Below are 20,751 nucleotides of genomic sequence, written 5' to 3'. Positions count from 1 at the left end.
TCGCAAAACAGTTACACTGATTCTCTCAGATGCGGTTGAAAGTTAATCTAAGCACAAATGAAATATGTCAAGAAGAATGATCTGTTATTTTAGTGTATTACCTGTTTTAATGGAGCTTCTGGTGGTAGTGCTTGATATCTGTGTTGATATCAGACACACATAAAGAGATCTGTGAAGCTCTCATGATTTTGTATGTATCCACTTTTCTTTATTATCAGATTTCCTTTTAAAGCTGCTCTTAATATAATAATAATAATAATAATAATAATAAACTTTATTTTATATAGTACCTTTAAAGAGGCCTCTCAAGACGCTTTAAATAGATATAACAATAAAAATTAAATATAAAAATACAGAGATTAGTACAAATGGATAAAACATGCATCTCAAACAACTAATGATATGACACAGTAAATAAAGTGATAGTATTAGAATAATTGAATACAACAGTAGACATTAAAACCCTCCTAGAAAAAATAAGTTTAAGATATGATTTAAATTCACTAAAAGATTGAACTTCTCTAAGTTCTGAGGGTAGAGAGTTCTATAGATTTGGAGCATAAGAAGAGAATGCCCTGTTACCTATAGAGCATAAATGAGTCTGAGGAACATTTTAAAAAACGATTTAGAGGAGCGGAGATCGCGCTTTGGGGTGTACGGGTTAATAGCTCAGACAAATATTGGGGAAGCAAGCCATGCAAAGCCTTGTAGGTAAGCATAAGAATTTTTAAATCAACACGAAACCTGACAGGGAGACAGTGCAAGGATTCCAAGATAGGTGTGATGTGATCACTTGCCCTGGCAATAGTCAGGATTCTGGCAGCCGAGTTTTGCACATATTGCTATTTATTTAATGTAGATATTGAGACTCCGGCAAAGAGAGCATTGCAATAATCAATACGTGAGAAAACTAAAGTATTCTTCAAATTTTCAGCAACAGAGAATGATAACATAGGGCACAGCCTTGCAATGTTTCTGAGATAATACAATTATGTTTTAACAGTATTTTTTCATGCGGATCAAATGACAAATTTGCATCAAATATAACACCCAGATTTTTCATTTTAGTTTGAAGCTCCAAAACTGAGCCCTCAATGGACAGAGTTATGGATCCACCCTTCCGAAGCTGGTGAGGAGATCCAATAATCATTATTACTGTTAAGACAAAGAACATTTTGAGCCATCCAAGTTTTTATCTCAGAAATGCAGTTTGAAAAAAAAAGGCATCTCCCAGATTTTCACCAGGTTTAGAATGAATGCATATCTGTGTTTCATCTGCATATAAAAGATAATTAAGACTCTGTGATCTTAAAAGCTGACCAAGAGGAAAAATATATAAATACTATAAAGGAAAGGGCCCAAAATTGAACCCTGTGGGACACAAGAGTTGACTGAACCATTCTCAGACCTGTAACCACCTAGAGAGACAAACTGCTATGAACAGAGAGATAGGACCTGAACCAGTTTAATGCAGTACCAGAGACACCAAATTCAAGAGACACCAGAGATTCAAGATGGTTGAGTAAAACAGTGTGATCAACAGTGTTGAAAGCAGCACTGAGATCAAGAAGGATGAGAATAGAAAAAGAGCCTGAGTCTGAAGCCATTAACAAGTCATTAGTGACCTTGACTAGTCGTTTCTGTACTATAAAATTTCTGAAAACCAGACTGAAATGTCTCAAAGAGATCATTGACAATGAGGTGATTGTGTAATTGAGAGGCAACAGTTCACTCTAAGATTTTTGCAAGGAAAGGAAGATTTGAAAAGGAATTGTCCAAATCCATATTAGGATTTTTTTTAACTGGAGTTACAGCAGCAATTTTAAATGCTGCAGGCACAACACCAGTACACAAGGAGTCATTTATTATGTCCAAAACAATGGGACTCCGAGAGGCAAAACCGGATTCTAATAGACTAAAAGTCGGTAGAGAATAAAATATGCTAGTGGTAGCTTTCATATGTGATACCTCATTACTTAGAGTAACATGGTGGAGTTGAGAGAAATTTGAGAGAGTTGTACAAGAGAAACAAGACACGAGAAATGAAACCGAAAAAACAGATGTGGTAGCAAGAATATATTTCCAAACAGTGTCTATCTTAATGCTAAAAAAGTCTAAAAACATGTAACACAGTGGAGGTGATGCAGGCAAGGTGGTAGAACAATTGCATTTGAGCAATCTATTAATAGTATTGAATAGATGTTTCAGATAAGTTTGATTATTTAAAATTATTTCAGAAAAATAACAGGTTCTGGCTGATCTGATTTCTTCTTTATAATAATTTAAGTTGGTTATGTACATTCCCACAAGCTTACATTCAGCTCAGAAAGACGCCACTTTTGCTCCATTTTATGATAAGCAGCCTTCATTGAGTGCAAATTGTCATTATACCAGGTAGCAGAATGCAAGGAAGAGATTTCAGTGGAGCAAAATCATCTAAACCAGATGAGAGAACAGTGTTTAACAGAGAAATCTTGTCTTCAAGAAGATCAGAAGAAGAAAAACCACATAAAGAAGAAACAATAGAGTTTGTAAAAGCTGACAAATCAATAGATTTCCATTTACGATATTTTACAGTGTGAGAAGAAGAATTCATGTTTGGTAGTTCCATATTAAAAAAGATGGCTAAATGTCAGAAAGACCTAAATTAACAGAGGAAAAAACTCAGACACAAAAGAACCATTTGCAATAACAAGGTCTAAGGTGTGACCTTTGTTGTGTGTAGAGCAGTCAACAAACTGGGTCAAATCAAAACACTCCAATAAAGACAGAAAGTCCTTTGCCAATACTGAGTATTTTGAGTCAATGTGGATGTTAAAGTCCCCTAAAATAAGAATTATCTTGAACCTGAGGCACAGCAGAGACAACAAATCAGCAAACTCAGTCAAAAATGCTGCATTAGTCTTTGGAGGCCTTTGTAGCGACGATGGTGTGATGGGCAGAGACACTCAGAATGAGGCACTCAAATGAAGTGAACTGTGGTACAGACACAGGACTTATGTTGTATTTTAGGTTGTAAAGCACCATAATACCTCCACATCTGCCAGAGAGTCGTGGGAGATCAAACAACCCATAGCCCTTTGATTAAAGAAGAAACCATCACACTGATTTTGGCATGTTTCTGTTAAGCATAAAAAGTCTGATAACAACAGAGCCTTGTTATTCACAGAGTGTGCATTACATAAGACCGTTTTAACCAGACTCTGAAACAGAGAAGAAGACGTGGAAACCTACAGACATGGAAGCGATGACAAATTGTTAAAATCAACGCCAATATGAATCAGTCTTTTGTCTTTCTGCCGAAACAGTGGAATAGAGATGGCAATCAAAGATGATGAGACAAAACTGCATCTTGAACTGTGATGCATGTAGCATTTTGGACGCAAAATTCAATTGTTTTGACAAAGTTCATGAGTGTCTTTTGGCAAATAATAGTTCCATTTAAAATTCAGTAGCTGCCGTGCAGTGTACCTTAAAGCCATGAAGGGACCCACATCCACAGTAGCCTCAAAGTGATGTAAATCCTGGGCAAGGCAACAACAGGTTTGACTCCACCACAGGAAGCTCACAGATAATAATAGCAGTCCAAAGTTTAAAAGGTAATCCCACATTGCAATGAAGAATAATTAAAGTAGTACTCAGACTATAAAAACGTAAAACTTCGAGGCTCCAAAAATCCACACTACCAGTAAAATAAATAAATAAACATTTAAACAGTGAGAGGCGGGGCAGCCAAATGCACCAGCATTCCATATCAACCGGAAGTTCAGTAAACAGCAAAGTTTGAACTCTTGTTTTAGCACAGTGGTTGACTGACAGGTGAGGGGTGGCACTTCACTGCTACCAGAAACTTATCTTATTACCAGGTGGAAATGGGGTCACTGTTTCTGTTTGCGGTCAATTTGACCTAAGTAAAAACACACTGTAGAAATAAACAACAATAGAAATGTACTGCTGTAGTGAGTACACTATGTGTCATAGGTAAGACCTCAAACATAAGTAATGTATCATTTTTATTTTTCCAAGTATATTTTCAGTTATTAAAATGGCCTTGGGGTAAAACAAAACTTGAGGATTTGTAAATATAAAATGCTAAATCTAAATCCATCTATTTAGTTCCATATTGGTGGGTTGGGTCTTGCAATTTGGCAATTTATTAAGGAATAAGTAGTCCAAATTAAATGCACAATTGTGATCTCAAGCTTGAAAAGGCCAAGCATTTCTTTGCATATATTTTAGGAGCTTGTAAACATGCAGTCCATCAAAGTCAAACTGATTTTTCCTTTCTTTTTTCCACCCTTGAAGGGGCATCGACCAGAACCTGGAGCATTTGATCAACACCCTTACTTCTCCTTGTCATTCTCCACTTTGTCAAAACCAACAGTTGTAACGGCGAGGCTCTGGGCTTTTCAGGCTGACTAGGCAACTGGTGAACCCAGTCTGAAGAGTCTATCTGCCGTCATATAGCTTTGGTTCATCTGCAGGCATTTATTTTAAGAGAGACAGTGACAGTTATGTAGGCATACCCCCTCCCCCCTCCCCTGGAATCATGTTCAACCTTCGTTTGACTGGATGAGCAGGAAGGGCACCACATCACAGGTCACATTAACAAGTGGACTGCCCTGCTGAACTTCATGTCAGTTGTCAGATTGAGAACCTCTGACACCACTTCGTCACTCTAAAACACTGTTGACATTGCTGTGACAAATTAACTTCTTCCAAGCATTCCAAAACAATAGCAGACATTGATATAAATAGAAAACCAATGTGTTCACTCACATAGTGGAACGAATGAGGTACCAAAAAGCCAAAATCCATTATTCCTTGATGAAAGATGTTTCTATGCATATGCCTGTGAGGTCCATTCATCATAGTTCACAATTCCATTCTTCATACTACCCAATTTCCCTTCCAGGTACAGCAAAGCAAAAAGGGATATTTAAGGGATAGTGACCCAAAAATAAATATTCTGTTCTCATTCTCACCCTCATGTTATTCCAAACCCTTATGACTTTTGTTCTTCTTTGGGACATCAAAGGAGATGTTTAGCAGAATGTTCAAGCTGCAGTCTTCAATACAATGATAGTGGATGGGGAGGCAAAAAAACCAACAAAATAAAAGTCTTATGTCTTATGCACTATATATAAATACACTCAATAAGCACTTTATTAGGAAGACCTGTACAGTTAAATATGTATGTGATTATCTAATCAGCCACTTGTGTGGCAGCAGTGCAATGTATAAAATCATGAGATACAGGTCAGGAGCTTCATCTCAGTGATTTCGACTGTGGCATGATTGTTTGTGCCAGACGGGCTGGTTTGAGTATTTCTGATATCCTTGGATTTTCACACACAACAGTCTCTACAGTTCACTCAGAATGGTGCCAAAAACAAACAAACAAACAAACAAAATCCAGTGAGCTGCAGTTGTGTGGACGGAAACACCTTGTTAATGAGAGAGGACTGCAGAGAATGGCCAGACTGGTTCAAGCTGACAGAAAGGCTACTGTAACTAAGAAAACCACTCTGTACAACTGTAGTTAAATGGAGTGGAGGTGGCGTAGTGGGCTAAAGCACATAACTGGTAATCAGAAGGTCGCTGGTTTTTATCCCCACAGCCACCACCATTTTGTTCTTGAGCAAGGCACTCAACTCCAGGTTGCTCTGGGGGGATTGTCCCTGTAATAAGTGCACTGTAATTCGCTTTGGATAAAAGCGTCTGCCAAATGCATAAATGTAAATGTAAATGTAGTTAGCCGAAAACCATTTTAGAATGCACAACATGTCAAACCTTGAGGTGGATGGGCTGACCACATCTGGCACTTTAAAGTGCTTAGTGAGTGTAACTCCCTTTGTTTTTCACTGAAGAAAAAAGTAATCTGGGTTTAAAATGACGTGAGGATGAGTAAATTATTACAAAAATTCAATTTTCAATGAACTTTTTCCTTTAAAATACACAAATGTATAAATATGTAGGTTATTGAAGGAGAGAATGAAAACAAGAACACAGAATGAAAATAGGGGTGTTTATTGCACACACATTGTAAAACATGTTGAGTATGCAATGAATAGTGAACTAAGTTGAGTGGCTCATGGTGTCATTGAGTGATCCAGAAATTAGGTGAACTGTGTGTAGGACTCTCAGCTATTTGGTAAAAAGAGTGCAAACACTCATTAGCCAAGCAGAGGTATTTGTTGTGTTCATCTTGTTTTTTGATTTTATTATTTTTGTACGGTATGCCTGCCCTGATCCATTCCTTGTCTATTCATCTCCTGGATGTTTCTTTTTTTGTTGTGCTTTCATGTCCAATGTCCTCGGCGGGAGAGGCTCATGGTTGTGTAAACATGAAGTTAGGCTTCTCTATTAAAGATTGAGAGAAATTCTCTCATACAAAGTTACACTCATAGATTAATCACGCACACCAACATCAATTTGTTATTTCTGTTTCATTTCCCCCCAAGAACAGCAAGGGTTGTTTACTTGCAATAATCCAGCTACAGTCCAAAAATTAAGTGTTGCCTGAAATAAAATTGAGGTACCTTTCACAATTCATTACTGTCAGCTTATTATGCAGGAATTGTTGAAAATTGTTACAATAATAGTAATGCCTTATTTGATTATTGTTCCTTGATTTAGGAAACATTAATTGATTGTGAAATTTGTAAAATAATCCAAACATGGATTCCATGTTATTTAAAAAAATATATATTTTTAATTAATCAGTGGTTTACAGTGCTTAATGTATCTATTAAAATCAAAATCATAGACATACTTACATGACATATGCCATGTGAATATGACATAATTGTTCACACATTATAACTGGAAAAAAATCACTTCTGTATTATGTGAAAATAACAGCTTTGAAAACTTTGATTTTGTACTCTTAGGAAAGTGAGTCTCTAGATGATGATGTGCATCCCCCTAAATAGGATGTAATTGAAACAATGGGCAATATCTAGCATCTTACAAATGTGTTTCTTTAATCGCTTTTTAGACAAACAAAATCTTCCATGTATATGCCACATTATATTACTTATTGACTATCACACACCCACATAAATACTCCCTGGTTAGACCCATGGTTACCATAGTAACAAAGAACATATACACTTGTGGAAATGTATTTAATTTTCAGGTTAATAATTAAAAAGCACTGTCAATGACCCTTTAATAGAATTTCCATTATGTGAAAATGAATCAGCTAATAAAATCATCTTAAGAGTAAATAGCTCTAAGCATCTGACCCCAGCACCATTGTCTCATTAAAAAGGCATTCGTTTGTGGCACTTATAATGAAGAGCAATAAGAAACTCAACTCTAGTGTTTATACAGAGTCTCTATGGAGCTCATGAGGTGTGCATGAGTGCATGAGAGGGAAAAGTGCTCTATTTTACTCGATACTGGAAACTGGATGTGTGCATCTAGTTCACACCATGCTTTGCACTATGTATGTGTGTCATGTGGATATGTCTTCATCATATTTCAGTGTGGACTGTATGAGATTCATATCAGTGTGGATTGCTTGTGAACCAGTTATATTATGATTCAAGCAAAATAAATGTTATTGGAAAGATGGGGCAGTTAAAAACTCTTGGACCCGATCACAAAACCATACGTAAACCTGATAGGAAGGATGAGACATAAGATCCAAGTGTGGAGACAATGATATGATATTTATTTACCAACACAGCAATGCTGGTAAAGCTTCAAATGGGGGGACCCCGACACAGACTGTAGTGTGGAGAAGGATAATGTATTCGTTGGCTTGTGTACATTGTGGTCGTGTAATATAGACCCTCAAATAATATAACGAGAGCAGTTTGTTTGTAGGCTTGTGTGCATAGTGGTCGTGTAATATAGACCCTCAAATAATATAAAGAGAGCAGTTTGTTTGTAGGCTTGTGTGCATAGTGGTCGTATGCAGAGCAGTTCCGGTGCAGAGAGGTATCGCTGAGGAGAAACTCAGGAGAAGTGTCAAAGAAGGCGAGGCAACAGATAGGATGGTAACCACAATCCCGGCGCACACAGCACAGACTAGTAACCAACACACAGAACATGATACAGAGTATACTATTGCAAAGGGAAAGAGGGGTAAGCAATGGGACTCAAACAACAATCAAGCGACGGACACAAAACAGAGTGAGGTAATTATAGTCAGGGAACTAATGGCAATCAGGTGCTGCTCGCAGAAAGCTGGAATGATCAGCATTACCGTGGAAACAATCAAGGCTTCCATGGCAATGCTGATTACGTGAGCCAGCAACACCTGAACCAAACAGAGAGAACAAGTAATGACAAACTGGAACAAACCAGCAGAACCGAGACCATGACAAACCACTCATTCATGAATGAACCGTTTCATTCATTAATTTTTCAAATGACATGACTGTTTGATAGTTTATGGTGCGGTCAGGCTTACAGTAAGTGAACAGTTTAATTTATGCAATGTGTTGGATGTGCGTTATATGTAAACCCTGAAATGTAGTTTTATTATGTTGTGGAGCTTGTTTATTCTCTTCCGATTGAGTTTAAAATATGGCAGAATTTGAGGGGCTGCACAATATTAATCAATCAGTACAGTGGGCATTTACGTTGAAGTTTTAAGGGGGCACTTAAGTCAGAATGTAGTGTTTCAGACAGAGGGCCAGAGACAGGGTGGAAAATGATCATATATTACAAAATTTAGACTGTTTATTGCACACACATTGCATTTTTTTGGTGAAAAAACTTTACTAACATTATCTGTGGACCTCAGGTAAGATAATAATAATAAAAAAAAAAGGTGCAGTGAACTTACACGGTTGGAAACGCTATGATTTTACAAAAAAAAATCTAAGGCAGCAATTAAAGGTAAGTTTTAAGAGAAGTTTTATGAATAAAATGGCGATACATGACAATGGTTCATTGTTTTTTTGGTACATGTGGTACATTTCACTTGGTTCCTAACAGGATTTACAGAAGTTGTTACATGATTTTTACACAGTTGTAACATTGTAATTATTTTTAAATTTTAAGGTAATTTGTTTTAAAGGGACAGTTCTGGTTTTAAGAGAGATAGACAGTTATGTTGGCATACTTTATGTCAGTTACCACCGCCATATTAGGACTATAAGGTCTATGCCCCGTTCACTTGTATTTTATTGAAGAAAGCACGGTGCCAACATTCTTCAATTTCGAAGTAATTTAGAATTGGAGGGTTTGTAAACGATGACAGAATTACCATTTTTGGGTGAACTAACTCTTTCATACAATTTGTACAACCCTCTGCTGCAATGTAAACATTACAAAATGAAACAACTACATTAGCGGTCATTTCTGTCATTGTTCATTGGTGGTAGATTGTCCCAAATTACACCAGCCTCTACTGCCTGCCATCTGCTTATCACAATTCCCACATTCCAGCTACTTCATTACACTTGTCCTGAGATTAACAAGTGACACTAGACCGTTCTGATATGAATAAAACATCAATAACATTCTTGTCCAATAGATTTGCTATGTTCATCGGTGGGGAAATGGAGATTGCCTCATTTTGGCACTAGAGAGTACAGCATGTCCTCAAGTACCACAGATAGAAGTGGTTCAATATTGTAACTTCTTTTGAAAAATAGTGGTCCTTTGAGATGGGTTTGGTTGCCCTCAGTGTGCTGGAGCTCTGAATAATTCAGTCATGCCAGGTGGACACCTGTTGTCCCATCGGCACAGCTGGGGCCCTGACTGCTCTCCACAGCTGCCCAGACACATGTCTGCACTAATTGCAGTTTGGGGCAAGAAAGTGGTTTATTCTCCACATAGCAAAGAGATAAAAGACAAGAAAACAATAGGCAGACATTGAGAAAGATGAAGTGAGGGAGCAAGAGGTGTTCTACATCTTGAAATAATCTCTGAGGGCTGATTCCCCTCGCATTGCTGAAGAGCAGGACTTGGTTTGCATTGATCTGAGAGGAGGAATCAATTAATCAGGTCCTCCTCATCTTTCCAAACTGACACAGCTGAGAAAGCAGGAGAAACCAGAGGCCATATATAATTTATTTGTTTATGAAAAAGAATGAAAATGAAATGCAGTTGACCTTGACTTGATCTTCTCTCTCACTCATGTAGAAGCAGACAGAAATGGAAATTTGTATTGTGCAAAGTCAGAGGAAGCAAGCTCTCAGGAGAACCTATGTAAGCATTTACATTCCAAATATAATTGCCATAAGCAAACTTTGCTTAATACACAGCTCTCAGAAATTCTTGGTTCTGATTGGTCAGTCGCACAGTCTGCAGTCAAATGTTTTGATATAATGACCACTAAACTGTGTATTTCACAGTTGTACCTGGCAACTAATCGTATACACTGTTGCAGTTTAATGTCTCTTGTAGCACTGTGCTGTCTATTTCTTCTCACCTAATACAACAATTTGTCAACACATTACAATAAGATTATGTATATTAAGATTAGTTTGTGAAGTAGGTAGTGATGTGCCCGAAGCCAATTAACTTATTCAGATAGGCAAGAATAGTGACTTCACCTCACTAACAAGGTGTTTCCGTCCACAGAACTGCCACTCACTGGATGTTTTTTGTTTCTAGCACCATTCTGAGTAAATTCTAGACACTGTTGTGCATATAAATCCCAGAAGATCAGCAGTTACAAAAATACTCAAACCAGCCCATCTGGCACCAACAATCGTGCCATGGTCCAAATCACTGAATCACATTTTTCCCCATTCTGATGGTAGATGTGAACAATAACTGAAGCTCCTGACCTGTATCTGCATGATTTTATGCACTGAACTGCTGCCACATGATTGGCTGATTAGATAATTGCATGAATAAGTGTACTGCTGTTCAAAATAAAGTGCTCAGTGAGTGTATGTCATATATATTTTCCACTTTTTTAAATGTCTATGTTAATGTTTAAAACCTTCCGAGCAAGATATATGAGAATATGCTTCTGTGTCTCACTCGCTCCTCAAGCAGGCAGCACGCAGTGAGTGTGAGGGAGGAGTGAACTTTTTGATTGATAAGAGGCATTTCCTTCTAAAACCAAATTAACACAAGTAAACTGAAAAGAACAAGCGGGGACTGTTGTGTAGGGCTAAATAGGGCTGGGATATAATCACAATTATTTATCTGGTTATATAAAATTAAGCAATATCGTGAATATCACAATCATTTTAATGCACTTTTTATTTGGCACTTTTACTAAAGAGCGCATCATTAGACTTATTATGATCCTTTAGGGCTGCACCATTAATTAAAATAACAGCAAAATTATGAATTATGTGATTATTAAACCACAGAAAGCTGTGATTAAATCAAATTAATAGCCTACATGGTTTTGTGTGTGCTTCCGAGTGAACAGGTGACACACTCTTCTGTGTTCACGCGCGGGCCTCATTGATACGTACAGAGTGGTTTACGTGCTATTAATTACTATTGCATAGTATATATATATATATATATATATATATATATATATATATATATATAAATAAATATACTCAAAATAGTACTACCAATAATAATTCAGTATTAAAATAATATTCAACTGGGTTATATATATATATATATATATATATATATATATATAAAAAGTTGTTCAGTATTTGCACACCTTGTTCTTTCACAGAAAACATGTTTTTGTAAAAATATATGCATGTAAATAATACATTTTATAAGGTATTACTTGTGCATTTAAATGGAAATGATTAAATATGGGTCTTCCATGTGTTCAAGGTGGACGGGGACAGCCTCCCCTCCAACCTCTCCTGCAGGAATAGGAGCACTGACCTAACTGCGCACCTCTGTGGGTCTTCTGCCCGGGAAGAACACCAATTTGCGAACAAGCGCCACTTTAGGGCGTAGAGCTGCCTGGTGGAAGGGGCTCTGTCTTGGTTGATTGTGTCTACGACAGTAGGTGGTAGGCCAGCTAGATCTTCCGTGTCCCGTCCAGGGTTCAGACGTGGAGTTTCCAGATGTCTGGATGCGGATGCCAGAGCGTGCCCTGCCCCTGAGAAAGAAGGTCCTTCCTCAGGGGAATTCGCCAGGGAGGGGCTGTAGCGAGGAGTACGAGGTCCGAGAACCAGGCCCGGGTGGGCCAGTATGGAGCCACTAGTGTGACTTGCTCCTCGTCCTCCCTGACCTTGCACAGCACCTGTGCAAGAAGGCTCGCTGGGGGAAATGCGTACTTGCACAGCCCCGCGGGCCAGCTGTGTGACAGCGCGTCTGCCCCGAGGGGAGCCTCTTTTCGGCCATACCAGAGCGGGCAGTGGGAGGTCTCTCGGGAGGCAAGCAGGTCTACCTGGGCCTTGCCGAATCGTTCCCAAATCAGCTGGACCGACTGGGGGTGAAGCCTCCACTCTCCACTGGGCAAGCGTTGTCGTGACAGCGGGTCCGCTACCACATTGAGTTTTCCAGGGATGTGAGTGGCACGCAGCGACCTGAGTCGATTTATGTACGCTAACGCAGTGGTGCTGTCTGACCTGATTAGGACATGTTTGTCTCGAATTAACGGGAGGAACTGTTGCAGGGCAAAGAAAACAGTCAACAACTCTAGGCAATTGATATGCCAGCGCAGAGAGGCCCCTCTCCAAAGGCCCGCAGCTGCGTGCCTGTTGCAAACGGCGCCCCGACCTGATTTGGAGGCGTCGGTAGTGACCAGGACGTTTCGGGACACCTGCTGCAGAGGCACTCCTGCCCGTAGAAAGCAGAGGTCTGTCCAGGGTTTGAGTGTTTGGAGGCATGCGGGGGTGAGTATCACACGGTGCGTGCCGTGGCGCCATGCTCGTCTCGGGACTCGAGTCTGAAGCCAGTGCTGAAGCGGTCTCATATGCATCAACCCCAGCGGCGTGACTGTGGCGGAGTATGCTATATGCCCCAGGAGCCTCTGGAAGAGTTTTAGAGGGACCGTTGTGCCTGGCTTGAACTTTGCGAGGCATTTCAGCACTGACTGTGCATGCTCGTTGGTGAGACGTGCGGACATTGAGACTGAGTCTAACTCCATGCCGAGAAAGGAGATGCTCTGAACTGGAGTGAGCTTGCTCTTTTCTCGGTTGACCTGAAGACCCAAGCGGCTGAGGTGTTTAAGCACCTGGTCTCTGTGAGCGCATAGTAACTCTCGGGAGTGGGCCAGTATGAGGCAGTCGTCGAGGTAGTTGAGTATGCGGATGCCGGCTTCTCGGAGTGGGGCAAGGGCTGCCTCTGCGACTTCCGTGAAGACGCAAGGGGACAGAGACATGCTGAAGGGGAGGACTTTGTACTGAAACGTCTGGCCGTCGAACGCGAACTGTGGGAAGGGTTGGTGTCGCGGCAGAATTGAGACGTGGAAGTACGCATCCTTCAGGTCTACTGCTGCGAACCAATCTAGGTGCCGGACGCATGTTAAGATACACTTTTGCGTGAGCATTTTGAACGGGAGTTTGAGCAGTGCTCGGTTGAAAAACTTGCAAGTCCAAGATTGGTCGTAAGCCGCCGCCTTTCTTGGGTACAATGAAGTAAAGGCTGTAGAGACCCTTCTCCATTTCGGTTGGGGGGACAGGCCCTATCACGTCTTTGCGCAGGGATTTGGCATGTTTGCCGGCTACTGCGGAAAAAGACGCCCGCGAAGGGGGGGGGCCTGGCAAACTGAATTGTGTAACCGAGTCGAATGGTCCAGTACAGCCAGCGTGACGGGTTGGGCAGTGAAAGCCACTCCTCCAAACTCCGTGCTGGGGGTACCAAGGGGACGAGTTTTTGGACGTACCCGGCGGGGGCTTCGCAGCGGGTCAAAGCAGGTAGTGTGGCGTCGGGAGGCAAGGGTGCGTCCCGAGGCTTTGGTGCTGAGAATAAACTCAAAGCACTTACCTTGCTCCGCACCCGGCAGGGGGCAGGTTTGTGACTGGAGGAGGAGGTCCGGTTGCAGGCGTCCTCTAGACTCGTCAGATCCGGCCGGCCCGTGGGACAGTCGTGTGGCTGAAGGTGGGCTGTGGCCGCGTCCAGCATGCCGGGACTGTTGAGGGACATACCAGAGTATGCTTAGATGTAACTTCTGTCTGACTGTGCAAATTTAAATGTTCAAGGATACTGTCTGCCAGTTGCAGGCCTACTTGCTGCACTATGATACCCATCTGACTCATCATGTCACTGGTAAGGATTGGAGTTGATGTGCTAATTGGCTGTGTAGTTTCAGAACTGCTACAATTTACACAATTAGGGTTCTCAATAATATCTGGATTAGATTTAGCTTCTAACCCAGTTCCAATGCTAATGTCTGGGAAGGGAATTGGTGTTGCTAACAGACCTCTCCCTCGACCAACACTAAATGGAGTGCCCATATACCGAGATCCAGTTAACCTGCTCCATAATCAGGTAATAAGAGCATAAAAGTAAGAAAAAAATTTGCAAAATATATTCCATAAATGCAGTGATACCTGAATTCAGTAATAAAATCAAACCACTTCAGAGTGTCTATTCAATAGTCTCTTTCCAGTTTTTTTTTCTTTTTTGGATTCCTGGTATAACTTAAAAGCTTAGCTGAATGTCCTGTTTAATGAAGAATGAAGACAGGCCCGCCGGTCCGATGTTGAGATGATCTTCGACCACCTTGACTGAAGTCCTGAGTCACGGCACCAATGTGACCTTTGTTTTTTTCCCTCTCTGACCCGGTTTGTCCCACCCTGCACAGAGCAGTGAAAGAGAAAGATAGTGAGTCGCACTGTTGTTAAAGCTCCACCCACAGCAGTTCTCTTTAGCTCTGCTGCTCTCAGTGTCACAGTAAACATTACTCATTCACAGTAGATTGTACTTAACAAAACAGTAAACAAATAAAACAAATCTGAAATGTAATAATCTCTCCAGGAAAATTACAGACTTTGTAAACAACTCAATGTCTTTCCCTTATTAAACTTCTTGGTTTGTGATCATATAAAACTGAATACACAGAAAATACAACAACATGAACAAGTAAATTCTTAAACACTATATGATTTAAAACATTTACCTGCACACAGAGCAGTGAAAGAGAAAGATAGTGAGTCGCACTGTTGTTTAAGCTCCACCTATTCAAAATACATTTCACCATGTTAGAAAGCACATGGAAAATGACGCAGATGGAACGATAGTAGAGTGCATCCAAACGGACATAAAACGATCAAAATGCCCATAAATATAAACAGGAAACACTCTCCACAAATCAATCAGTGTCTACTGTGAGCAATCCTTTTATAAATTGTCAAATATTTGATATGAAATTACATATTTTTTACTTTTAGTGTGGAGCAACCACAGAAACGACTCACCCACAGCAGTTCTATTTAGCTCTGCTGCAGATTGTTCGAACACAGTGGCCTATAGCGCCACCTGCACAGCCAATAAGAAGCGCAATCCCATTATTGCAGGATTTACTTAAAGAACCCTCAACCTATAATATTTATCTCGTTACACAGGCATGGTGTCTGTGGCAGGCCACCATGAAGGAAGCTGCTGCTTTCCAAAAAACAAACAAAAAAACATTGCTGCATGCCTGAATTTGCCAAAGACTACCTTGACCCTCCACAACGCTAATGGGAAAAATGTTGTGGATTTATGAAGCGAATGTTGAATTGTTTGGATAGAACACGCATCACTACGTACAGTATGGCGTTAAAAGGGCACCGCAAACCAACATGAAAACATCATCCCATCTGTGAAGTATGGTGGAGGGAACATCATGATTTGGGGCTGCTTTGCAGCTTCAAGACCTGGACTGCTTGCCAGGAAAGGACTACTTAGGAAAAACAAATTTCCCAAGTTTTTCAAAATGCTCTACAGGATAATGTCAGGGTGGGTGGGTGCCAGCTGAAACTCAGTAGAAATTGGGTTATGGAGCAGGACAATGGCCCTAATCATTGAAGTAAATCCACGGCTTAAAAAAAAAGAAGAATATCCACCTTTTGGTGTGGTCCAGTCAGAGCCCAGATCTTAACCCAATAGAGATGCTGTGGAATGACCTCAAGAGAGCCGTTCACACCAGACATCATTCTGTTGTGCAGGTTTAATCTGCAGCTATTAGGAACAGGAAGAAATTCTCTCTTAGTTTACCTAACCCTGATACATGACATCCTGTGACATGCACACACAAGCAACTAAACCAAAATACACATTTACCAACATATTTTTGAACAAAATATACTTTCTATCTATCTATCTATCTATCTATCTATCTATCTATCTATCTATCTATCTATCTATCTATCTATCTATCTATCTATCTATCTATCTATCTATCTATCTATCTATTATCTAGCACTTCATGATAAAACCACACCCTCATCCAGTTATATTCGATGAAATGGTCTGACAAAAAAATTGTAAATAACGGAGAATGTAGCAACTAGTGAAACTTCAGTGAAGACAGCATTGCTTTACCATCAGCACACTGTGTGAATATGTTCTGTACATTGTTTGAGATACAAGAGTTGAACTGAGGTTGGCTAATGTGCAAAAGCTTGCGGAAACATATTGCATGCATTTCAAATGTCACTTCCGTCAGCTGAGAAATGACGAATGGGATGATACTACACTTTTAAAAATTCATTGAGTACATAGTGTGTATAGTATATAGTTTGTCATTTGGGACACAGCTACAGATAATTTTGCCATTGCAATAGATACAGACACAGATACAGTACGGCTTCACTGCACTTCCCTATGTCACAGTCACCATTGTTCCAAGGACTCTTATTTTGAAATATATTTTTGTCTTGTCCTCAAACTACATCTCCCAGGATTCACTGCCCTCATCACAGCCACCTGTTCTCCATTCCCTCATCAGCACCTTGTGTATAAATACCCTCTAGTTCAGTTACATCATGGTCAGTTCTTGTTCGTTGTATGTATGCATTGTTTATTTTAACTCAAATGACTGTCTTGTTTAGTTATTTTAGTCATTGTCTTCTCCTGTGTATCCTCTCCTTCTTGTCACTGTGAATAAAAGGATTGCTGCACTAGGATCCTGTCTCTCACCTCATCTATACTATATGTGACACCCTAGCAGTAGGTCTCATAAATTAACAATAAACAGTGTTGTTTTTAATTACATTTTTATAACATTAATAATCTTGGTCAATGTTAATTTATAATTATACTATTTTTCATTGTTACTCCATTTTAGTTCATATTGATCTCCCTTATGTTAAAGTAAACTTCTATTTATAGAAACAAATTGTCCATTTATTTATTTTTTTGATAAGTATTCATGTAATACATTAGATTAATGCATAGTCAGTCGGTCATTATGGCAACATAAACCCCTTAAAGAGGATACAAGACATGTCCTGATCACCGTGGGGTTATTATTTATTACATGGCCATCTGTAATAGCATTGACATTGCAAGCTTAAAAGCTGTAAAAAAAAAAAAAAAAAAACTTTTCTTAAATGAGTCACTCTTTCTCAAATCGACAAGATGTTTTTTTCCTTAAAGGAATTTGTCACATACACAAGTTTTCGCTTTCAGCATTTACATAAAGACTGAAAACGTTAGACTTGACTGAAACTCTACATGTTAAACTATCCTCCAGCAGCTTCATGAGAGAGTGGGATAGATACATATTTTTTTTATGTCATACTGCAAAGTAATTTGGAGTTGTCATGGGAGGAAAGTGAAGTTCTCTACTGGAAATGTGATTATTTTGTTCCTTGTGTGCAGGACTATGTGGAACACTCTACATTTCTGATGTGTTGTATGCATACTGCTGATTTTCATCATTGCAATGTGACAGCTGCTTACTCAGTGTAACACCTATCAGCCTGAGAAATGTGCCCATCAAGAATTACAGAGGGAATGATGAGAAGACAGAAGTTCTACTTTTAAACTGACTCAAACTGACTTTTACACTGTCGTCCAGACAGTATGGCATACATAGCTACTGTTGAGCTTACATGCAATACTTACTGTAACTAATAAATATGTATGCCAATTTATATTTGAGCAACAAGTTCTGAGAGGCAATGCTATATTCTTAATACATTCATGGCTAATGGGCATTTTTAGACTAGACTGATCACACTGTGAATTTGGCTAGTGTTATTATCGTTAACGAACTCTAAAACGAAACCTAAATGAAATAATAAAACTGACATTGGAAAAAAATAAACTAAATTAAAAAACATTTTCATAACTCCCAAACTAACTAAAATAAAATAAACCTATATTAAATTTATGTTTTAGTTTTTGATACAAAGTACTGTATATTATACATATACAAACTAAACTGGAATGATTTTTTTTTTTATATAAAATATAAATAAAAACTAAAAACTTTAAAAACCCTGAAATCATCAACAGGAGGTTGTGCAGGAGGTTTGCTGAAATCAATCTGTGGTTACTGAAACTCAAAACACTGCCCCTAGTGTCGTTGAGGTCAAATGTCCACAGGGTGGTGTCAAAAGTGAGTTGTGTTTTTAGTTGTAATTATGTTATTAGTATGTATTATTTTTGTTTGTTTTTTAAGGAAAGAAAACAAAAATTTGTGTAATGTCTTTTTTTTAAGTGTCTTAAACATAACACTTAAAAAACAGCTGTCAATCGATACTAATCTTGTTAATTACACTATGTGATGATTAATTAATTGAATTAGTCAAGTCAACTTTATTTATAAAGCACATATAAAAACAACAATAATAGAACTGAACATAAGCGTATTATTGGCATACTCTAGATAACAATCTATTTTGAAATTGAGTTGTTCAATCGCTCACATGACGTTGCGTTTTAGGATGTTGTATTAAGTTAAAAGAAACATACAAAAAAACATGTCTCCGGATCACTGCATTCTGCTGTGCTCTGTCTAACTGTATTTAATCACAAAGTGTCATCTGTGATATCGAATTGCTAGTACTTCCACAAGCTGAGGCAATGCTCACTACCCCTGACTGCCCCAGATTTACCAAAACATCAAGGTGGTGCTTCAAGCTTGGATCACTTCAATAATAGGATCATTTATGTATGTTTATGTCTATATTTATGTATTTACTGTACGTTAATTGTTTTTTACAATTAATTGCGTTTTTTTTCATATAATTAATCGCACTAAATGAACGTGTTAAATCGACAGCCCTAATTATTGCTAGTACAAAATGATTTCCAGCTAAATTTGAATAAAAAAATAACACATTTCTAGTTTGGTGTCATTGTTGAGGTACTTCAGCTTTATTGGTGGGGCTGCGGAGGCACATAAGACAAAAGAGATTGGGAAACACTGCCCTATGAGTATTGCAGAGCGAAACTCACAGTAGGTGGATGCACATTATATTGTGCAATTTATCATGGCTGTAATATTGTATTGACCAATCAAGCATTCAGAACCAGAACTATATTTTTAATATCCAAAACATCTGTCTCTCATATTTTGCAATCAGACAAAAAATGACACCATAGGTAATCTCAACATCTGGTGATTGAGAGGGAGCACCTGGAAGGCTTATGGCTGAAGTTTAGGTTGCAGGCCTTATGTTTTCTCTTTTCCTCTTTGGCTAAGCTCATTCGTCCTATGAGGACAGCAGGTGTGTCTTGTGGTATCCAAAGAACAGATGTGATTAAAATGTCTGCGGCATGTCTGCACTGCAGTGCTCCATGCAAGAAAGCACCTGACCCTCCCAATCTCTCCAGTTCATATGACCTATTTATAACCTCAATTATGTTGGGCTCCTCTCTGTTTCCACTGTACCAGTGCAATTGGGACAGCTATTAGCCTGCATTCATTAAATAGTTACTCAGGTGTTATTGCTCTGCTAAGCTGTAAATACATTTATTTATATTATTTATATTTATTTAAAGCTGTTGGTGGGGGGATGAATTTTGATTTTGTGTCTGGAATATCAAATAACGAACTCCGTCAAAAGCTCAAAATGAGAAATTAAAGCAAATCCCAGCAGACCTTTTCATTTCTGCAGAAAATTGACTAGTTGACGTTTATCTAAATGGCAGCCAACCCTAACACCGAAACATGAAATAAATAGATTAGGCAGTGCAAGGAGGATACACCACCTCATGAGAACAAAAGGAGGATTAAGGCCACTCCAAGCGGATAGTGACATATCGAGAGTTTGAGGCCCAGGTCTAGCCTAGACTAATGAGGAGTGATTTGGGGGCTAGCCTGAGATATAATTACTGCATCCACCTTTGCTGCTCAATGAGCCTTGGTTCTCTCGGGAGCGGCCCATTTCCACCTGGTAATGGGGAGTAAGGATGGGGTTGGCTGATCAAATTGTCTGCACAATGGCAGGTTTTTGCTTTCTTGATTGCCCCAAAAGACACAAAGAGCTGACCCATGAATCTGTGTTTTTTATCTCCCTCTCTCTTTCTCTCTGTCAGAGGAAGAACAACATATTTAAAAGCCAAAGTTTTCCCCAGGTGTACTGTTTGTTCTCCAGCCCCCTTCAACATTTGATTTATGTGAAGCCATTCAAGGAAGAGTATGTAATGAAGTTCTTGCAGCAACGAAAATTTGGGACTCTGAAGAGCGGATGTGCTTGGAATAAAGTGCATACATAACTGGTCCATCATTGCCTCAGCATGTAGTAACATGACTAATGTGTTGTGGAAAGAACAAGGGATAACCCAGTTTACCGTGAAACCCACCATCTGGAAGTGTGTCCCTGGTGTTTGCTTCTAACACAGGGGATGAGCATTTGAATATGTAGGTGCTGTAAGCATTCTGCTCTTGATCTGATCCATGCATGCAAGATGTTGTGCCTTTGCTAAAATGCACTTGTTTCAGAGAAAACAAGACAAGGGAAA

At 39.2% G+C, this 20,751-nt stretch overlaps 1 protein-coding gene across 1 annotated transcript in view; it reads right to left on the bottom strand.

Moving 5' to 3' along the window:
• The window catches only part of rgs8 (regulator of G protein signaling 8), a 130,086-nt gene extending 115,666 nt beyond the window's left edge, over positions 1 to 14,420 (bottom strand). The window contains exon 1 of the mRNA XM_052130806.1: positions 14,403 to 14,420. The gene's annotated coding sequence lies outside the window, so the exon portion shown is untranslated. The remainder of the gene's footprint in view (positions 1 to 14,402) is intronic.
• Between the last annotated feature and the right edge of the window lie 6,331 nt (positions 14,421 to 20,751).

The sequence above is a fragment of the Xyrauchen texanus genome, chromosome 7 (genome assembly GCF_025860055.1).
Source record: "Xyrauchen texanus isolate HMW12.3.18 chromosome 7, RBS_HiC_50CHRs, whole genome shotgun sequence".
Taxonomy (NCBI): Eukaryota; Metazoa; Chordata; class Actinopteri; order Cypriniformes; family Catostomidae; genus Xyrauchen; species Xyrauchen texanus.
The sequence above is the reverse complement of the archived record's forward strand: the minus strand, read 5'-3'. Positions and strand labels throughout refer to the sequence as shown.